General features: G+C 40.9%; 1 protein-coding gene and 1 long non-coding RNA gene across 2 annotated transcripts in view; one reads left to right on the top strand and one right to left on the bottom strand.

The window, feature by feature from the left end:
* Nucleotides 1–7500, top strand: part of LOC134444694 (serine/threonine-protein kinase fray2-like) — a gene marked incomplete at its 3' end in the record, with an annotated part of 81685 nt that overhangs the window by 38235 nt on the left and 35950 nt on the right. The gene's annotated exons all lie outside the window — the stretch shown is intronic.
* On the bottom strand, nucleotides 3459–6430 carry LOC134444690 (uncharacterized). The gene is made up of 3 exons (XR_010034068.1): nucleotides 6347–6430; nucleotides 5045–5125; nucleotides 3459–4249 (listed from the first exon to the last, which is right to left on the bottom strand). It is a non-coding gene; the product is annotated as an uncharacterized LOC134444690 (long non-coding RNA).

Genomic DNA, 7500 nt, shown 5'->3' with positions numbered 1-7500 from the left:
AAACTATCGCGTAGGCCTTCATTAATGTATGGTGAAAATAAATGAGCGCGCAACAGCCTGTTGTAAGAGACGCGAAAGGAACCCAAATGAGTAGCAGCCCATAATTGTATCATCCCGACATCTTACTGAAAAATGTATCAATTTGTTACGTCTTGCTCTTGAGTCACTCACCACATCACTGGCGGCAGTCTTCTAGTTCTAGTGAAAGGAGAAGTAGATTGGCTGTCAGTATGCACAGTAAAGAGAGTTCTAGGCCCCTACTGGTTACCCTTCTCAGATATTTTCACTGTCGACGGAGGCAAATCCAAAAATGGCATCTCGTTATACTGAAGAAACGGAAGAAAGTACTAGGCCAAGTCTAGACCATTTGGATTCCGATAAAAATTAGCAACTATTGTTAGCACAAATCCACATGGCTTGCTAGTTGTGATGGGTGTGTTGAACCGCCCTTACGGAAGGAAAATATATTTTTGAATATATGAAATGAAAATATATTATAATATACTACAATATATTGTTTGCCAATATATCATTTTATATTGTACAGCAGTATACAGGGGTGATAGCAGTCCGGCGCCGCGCCGGAAATCCGGCGTAGCGTGGCTGTAGAAAAAAATAAAATAATAATTTCCCCAAAATTAATGAAATAATAAACTATCGCGTAGGCCTTCATTAATGTATAATGAAAATAAATGAGCGCGCAACAGCCTGTTGTAAGAGACGCGAAAGGAACCCAAATGAGCAGCAGCCCATAATTGTATCATCCCGACATCTTACTGAAAAATGTATCAATTTGTTACGTCTTGCTCTTGAGTCACTCACCACATCACTGGCGGCAGTCTTCTAGTTCTATATAAAGGAGAAGTAGATTGGCTGTCAGTATGCACAGTAAAGAGAGTTCTAGGCCCCTACTGGTTACCCTTCTCAGATATTTTCACTGTCGACGGAGGCAAATCCAAAAATGGCATCTCGTTATACTGAAGAAACGGAAGAAAGTACTATAGGCCAAGTCTAGACCATTTGGATTCCGATAAAAATTAGCAACTATTGTTAGCACAAATCCACATGGCTTGCTAGTTGTGATGGGTGTGTTGAACCGTGTGGATGTCAGTGGAATACTAGTGAAATTCTGTGATCAAGAAAACGTTTGAAGGTAAGGCCATTTAGTTATTAATTTGCCCACTGTGGCATGTTGGCTTGGGCCCGAATGATTTTGCCTTGCGCAGGTTACTCCAAAAACCTGACCATAAACGGCTTATTGATGCGCATAAACGGGCTCAGTGAGAGTATATGTTTGAAATAGGTTCGTCTATTTTCCTCATTTATGTGCGCTAAATGACTGCGCAATCTTGACAAACTTTGATGGAGATGGACGTTCTTTCAAAAAAAGTCTGTATGCTCAAAACGGTAGGCTATGCTATGCCCGTCATGATACTTTTTTTCTAGGTGTAGTGCGTAAATGTGGTCTGCATTGGAATAGCGGCTACCATTGCGACATGTCCAAATGACAATGGAATGCTTGGATCGCTAATGTTTGGCAAGCTAGCCTACACCCCTTGTAGGCTAGTGTGAGCTGAGTTCGTGGATTTTGGTCTACTGTTGATTGAGGGATGGTGTTTTGCGTCATTCCTGACAAACCACGTGTCAAACTGATTTCAGGGAGATGTTTATATTAGTTATGCTGACTAAACCAACGCGCTCTGTGAAAACCCCCAAACAGCCTCGCACAGGTTCACACAGCCTTTCTCTCTCGCGCGCTCCCTGTCGTAGCCCTTCTGCGTAATCGAATCCAGTTATTCCACGCACGATGCACAGGTTGTATTGTCTGCACGCTCTGGGCTACTTAATCCCTACTCTCGGGCAGGGGGCAATTATCAATATCAGACTCTCATGAACTTCAAATACTTGGCTTGCGTTCATGTGGCCACCACGGTGTCACCTAGACATGCAATGTTTATCTTATCTTCACGCCCTGTGCTATTTTCATGTAGCTTAATTCGGTCCTGTCTTTGTTTTTGTTGCTTTCTGTTATCTTTTCAACTCGTACATTGTAATGGGCGTGTGTACACGTGAGTGATTTTCATGTATTTTAATTGACTACAACCCAATGCGAAAGTCGCGCAGTAGTCACACAGGCTATATATACTGTCCTGTCCGTAATAACCACTGGTTCTGTCATCCGTGGAGTCGAAATATGCGATGTGAACGTGGGCCTGCATGTAGCCAATCATGCGCTTGTGCCCTAAATATCATGTACCGGTAATTAAAGGGCGTTTCCCTACAACGGAAAGGCAGGGGTTATAGCACAGCCCTTAAACAATCTGTGGTTATAGGTAGACCATGGGGCCCACGAGTAGGCTATCTAAACGTATGTCCAGTAGCCTATACAAGTTATATGAGCAATGTCCCAATGAAAATGAAACTTATCAGCTTGCAGCAAATGTCATGTCATTTAAAAGTATTGCTCAATTAATTGGTAATCACCTCCTCTATTTTGGACAGAGTGTAGTTACTGTACTTTGGAGTAGTATTGCCTCCTACTGACCTGTCTTGGTATGGCTGCTACATATGTAGCTTTCAGTTAATTCAATGTGGTAAAATATGCACCATGTTTTCAGAAATGCATTCTGGTGTTGAAATGTTGCATTGGTTCAATACCCACCTCAATAACTTTAGTGCAACATCACAAGCCTAGAATGCATTTCTAACTGCATACGTTGGTATTCGTTTTTACAGCTAGAATTGAACGTGGTGGTCAGTTTCTTTCAGCCAAGTGCTGTAGCCTACCAACAGGGAAATGATCTGTTTTCGTGAATAACACTATAGAAATAATGCAAAAATGAAAACATTATCTTAAATGTTTGAATAATGTGTTTGAATAATAATAAGGCCTACATTACGTCTCATATGCAGTATGTCCCGTCGTCCCCCGGCCCCCCCTCCCCGACCAGGAAAAAAGTTCAGGCTCAGGATTTTTTTTCACTATCACCCCTGAGTATATTGCACAATATAAAGTGATATATTTTGCGGTATACGAGAATATAGACATTATTGCCGTTTTCGTATATTGACTTATGTATTGCATTATACTGTGAAATATATTGTTGGATATATGGAATTATATCCCATATAGTATATGACTTATTGATAAATCATATATTGATTTATGTATTGTATTATACTGTACAATATATTGTTGCATATATTGAATTATACCCCATAGTATATGGCTTATTGATGAATCATATATTGATTTATGTATTGCATTATACTGTACAGTATATTACTGCATATATGGAATTATACCCCATAATATATGGCTTATTGATTAATCATATACTGATTAATGTATTGCATTATACTGTACAGTATATTACTGCATATATTGAATTATATCCCATAATATATGGCTTATTGATGAATCATATATTGATGTATGTATTGCATTATACTGTAAAGTATACTGTTGCATATATTGGATTATATCCCATAGTATATGGCTTATTAATTAAATCATATATTGACTTATGTATTGCATTACACTACACAATATACTGTAACGTACTTTATACAAGGCATTTATGAAGTAATGTAATTACAACAATGACCAAACATCAATTCAATTCATTCAACTGTTGACATTGGTTTATTAAAAACATGAAACCAACCGACCCTTTAACACCACCGCTCACACATGCAGAGACAGAGGGGCAGACAGGCAGGGAAACGACTTGACCACGACACCGGCCAACAGGCCAAATACTGGTGAAACTTGCCTGTGGCCAGTAACAATTTCAGTCTCCCACTTTGGCCAGTAACTTGTACTTAATGAAAAAGCAGAAATATTCTAAAAAAAAACCCAAATAAAAAACAAAAAAAAAAACCCAAACAAAACAAAAAGAAAACAAAACAAAAACTGTGGCTGTGGCCGGTAAGCGAAACACCTCACATAAAGCACTGGCACACATGCACGCGTGCACACACACGCGCACACACACACACCCCCGCGCGCGCGCACACACACACACACACACACACCTTCAGATATATTTTTAAAAAAAGAAAAGAAAGTGAAGGTGAATTCAGGGGCAGACCGCCCGCAGCCTTAGTCACTCAAGGTCAACAAGAGGGCTCATAGGCCTGTCCATGGACTTCTTTTTCTCTTGGTGAAGCAGTTCACAGATTCTTTTATTTAGCGACATCCGGATCTCCCCCATCCTCGCACCTGGATGTGCCTGAGCAACAGCATCTGCAAAAGTAAAGTAAAAAGAATGTTAACTCTCTAACCCATTGAAACTTGAAGGGTATGCCACTAGTTTGGGGCCAAATACACCGTTGGTTCATGAAGGGTTTTATTTTTCATGTTAAGCATTGTGTTACATTCTCATACTCCTTCCTTTCAATAGTCTGAAACAAGTGCCCAACATTGCCCAGCTTTGTAAACCCAGGTCAATGATTTTAACCACATTTAGCCCAATGAACCCTTGAATGTAACATGTTACATCAGCAAGTTTCACACATTCAATGTGCAGTTAATAATGTAGCTCAAGTAAACTCTAAATCTGGATGTCCTAACCCACTGCCCCTGACCCATCCAGTCCAGACCCCCCCGACACCGCACACCCACACAGCTCAGTACCCCCCCCCCACACACACACACACACACACCGTCCTACAACCAACCAGAACCACACCTTCACTCTGTAATAAATATCTAGGTTACATCCATTCCATAACTCACTTGGAAATAGTAAAAAAACAAGCATACATTCATGTCTGTATATCCACCTCCCAACTTTTACACTAGCTTCCATCCCCACCAGCAGTACCAACACTAGCTGCAGAGGTCCATTTTGTCCCACTCAATCTCTCTTATTCCCGGTTTATTCAGTAGCTTGATTGAATGAGGTATAAAGGATTTTTTTAAACGATTATATTTGCACCAAGGGAGTCTGAACCTCCTCCCAAAGTTCAGATAGATGTATTCCCCATTTAGTGCATGATCACCAGTGAGTGAGCATAGTAAAGGCACAGTATTGCTTACCATTTCAAGTACTGGAATGCACACCAGTCCATGTGACTATTTTTTCCTCCAGACCATCGCTGCATACCTCTTCAGCAACCTCTGCAAAAAAAAGTTAAAAGAGCAACAGAAAATTAACATTCACTCACACACTTAACCTTAAATAGGCACAAGGATACCCACCAAGCTCATCACTTCTATATCATTGTCAGAATTGTGAGCTAAATCTGGGGGGGGGGGGAGTTCGGTAGACTGGTGGAACTACAGCATTCTAGCTCGCAGTGGCAGAGCGTCGTAGTGGCACTCTGTGTCTCGTCCCGACAACAGGGAAGATAAGACATTGAAATCGCAGCAGCCAGCATCGTTAACAGTTGCACGTCTGTTCTTGGCACGAAGGCACTCTTTTATGAAGATGATGAAGCGAAGGAAGACTTAAACGAATGCGCGAGTCATTCTTGTTCATCGGAATTCATTCTCGCCAGTTACATGCATGAGTTTAAGAGTAAACATGAACACCAACATGACTCAATGAATGCAATTGCTGTGAGCAAAGCAAACTCCGAACTATCACAGAGTAGCCGAAGACAACGACGTGTAGGCTACCGTTTTGAAATTCACCAATTTGACGACAAGGCTTCGTTAACCTCTAACAATAGCTCTACAAGAACGGGACAGTGCAGTTAGTTCGTGAGCAAGTTACTCAAAAAAACCTATTGATGTTACCACAATGGGAAAACCGAAGCAGCAACAGCTATGCTTTACCAAAAATAATGCAGGACATTGCCTCGTTTTACTCTACTGTAGTGCCCATTTTTTAAGCAAGTTAGCGATGTGCATTTAGATCTTGTCGCACTTCACTTCTGCTTTGATTCCCTTGCGTTAGCCGAGTAAGCTAGGCGGCTAATTAACTGAGGCCTGGCTTTCTAGGCTGACGTTGGGGCTCAGCAGTATTAGCCAGATAGATGTTGCTAACGTTCTCTGACAAGCAAAATAAAGTGGGCTCACCTGAAATTGACCACTACAACCATATAATATCGACCCAAGTATTACGTTTACGTTTTCAAGATGTGTAGAACCAGACCTACTGTCAATGAGAACTACACACCATTTCGACAACGCAAATATCGCTAGTAGTAAGCTTACAATAGCTTGGTAGCGCGGGAAATTCAAAAAAAATAACGTATTTCTAGTCCTTGGGGGAAAAAATGAACAAACATCCAACTTCGATAACCACTTGGCTAAACTTTGCACATCAACCACTGTAGCATTAGACGTTTCAGACTATAAGCTTGTGTATTTAACAAACTTCTCTTTATAACTTACCTCGAGGCGGCTGGTTGGTTTGTGTCACTGTGGTGGGGAGTCTGGCTGGCTACAGTGTGGAGGCAGTGGAGCTAAAATCCGGACCGCGCTCGAGCGCTCTCTCGCCACTTTAGCTTCAGGTTGTGACGACGTGACGTAGGCGCGTCATACGTGATATGAGAGCTGAGATGATTCAATCAGAGACTCCTGTATATTGATCAATATATTATTATATATGGCCATATATGGTCCACCTAAAATGACTTTATAATGTCGAGTAAATGTCCAATGTCGTGCAAAATGTGCTTGCTGAACTAAAAACATCAAGAAATACAGACTGAATAGTGGAATACAGTTTTGTTTTGCCAGCCATATATTTTAAAATATATGGATCAATATATAGTAATATGTTGTTCAATAATATATTGCTATATATTTTCAAATATATGAGCGTGTTTGTGATATATTGTGATATATTTTCTAATGTATTGCAGTATAAATTGTAGTATATTGCAGTATATTTTCCTTCCGTAAGGGCGTGTGGATGTCAGTGGAATACTAGTGAAATTCTGTGATCAAGAAAACGTTTGAAGGTAAGGCCATTTAGTTATTAATTTGCCCACTGTGGCATGTTGGCTTGGGCCCGAATGATTTTGCCTTGCGCAGGTTACTCCAAAAACCTGACCATAAACGGCTTATTGATGCGCATAAACGGGCTCAGTGAGAGTATGTGTTTGAAATAGGTTCGTCTATTTTCCTCATTTATGTGCGCTAAATGACTGCGCAATGTTGACAAACTTTGATGGAGATGGACGTTCTTTCAAAAAAAGTCTGTATGCTCAAAACGGTAGGCTATGCTATGCCCGTCATGATACTTTTTTTCTAGGTGTAGTGCGTAAATGTGGTCTGCATTGGAATAGCGGCTACCATTGCGACATGTCCAAATGACAATGGAATGCTTGGATCGCTAATGTTTGGCAAGCCTAGTTAGCCTACACCCCTTGTAGGCTAGTGTGAGCTGAGTTCGTGGATTTTGGTCTACTGTTGATTGAGGGATGGTGTTTTGCGTCATTCCTGACAAACCACGTGTCAAACTGATTTCAGGGAGATGTTTATATTAGTTATCCTGACTAAACCAACGCGCTCTGTGAAAACCCCCAAACAGCCTCGCACAG

Source organism: Engraulis encrasicolus, unplaced genomic scaffold (assembly GCF_034702125.1).
Source record: "Engraulis encrasicolus isolate BLACKSEA-1 unplaced genomic scaffold, IST_EnEncr_1.0 scaffold_66_np1212, whole genome shotgun sequence".
NCBI classification, from domain to species: Eukaryota; Metazoa; Chordata; class Actinopteri; order Clupeiformes; family Engraulidae; genus Engraulis; species Engraulis encrasicolus.
The sequence above is the reverse complement of the archived record's forward strand: the minus strand, read 5'-3'. Positions and strand labels throughout refer to the sequence as shown.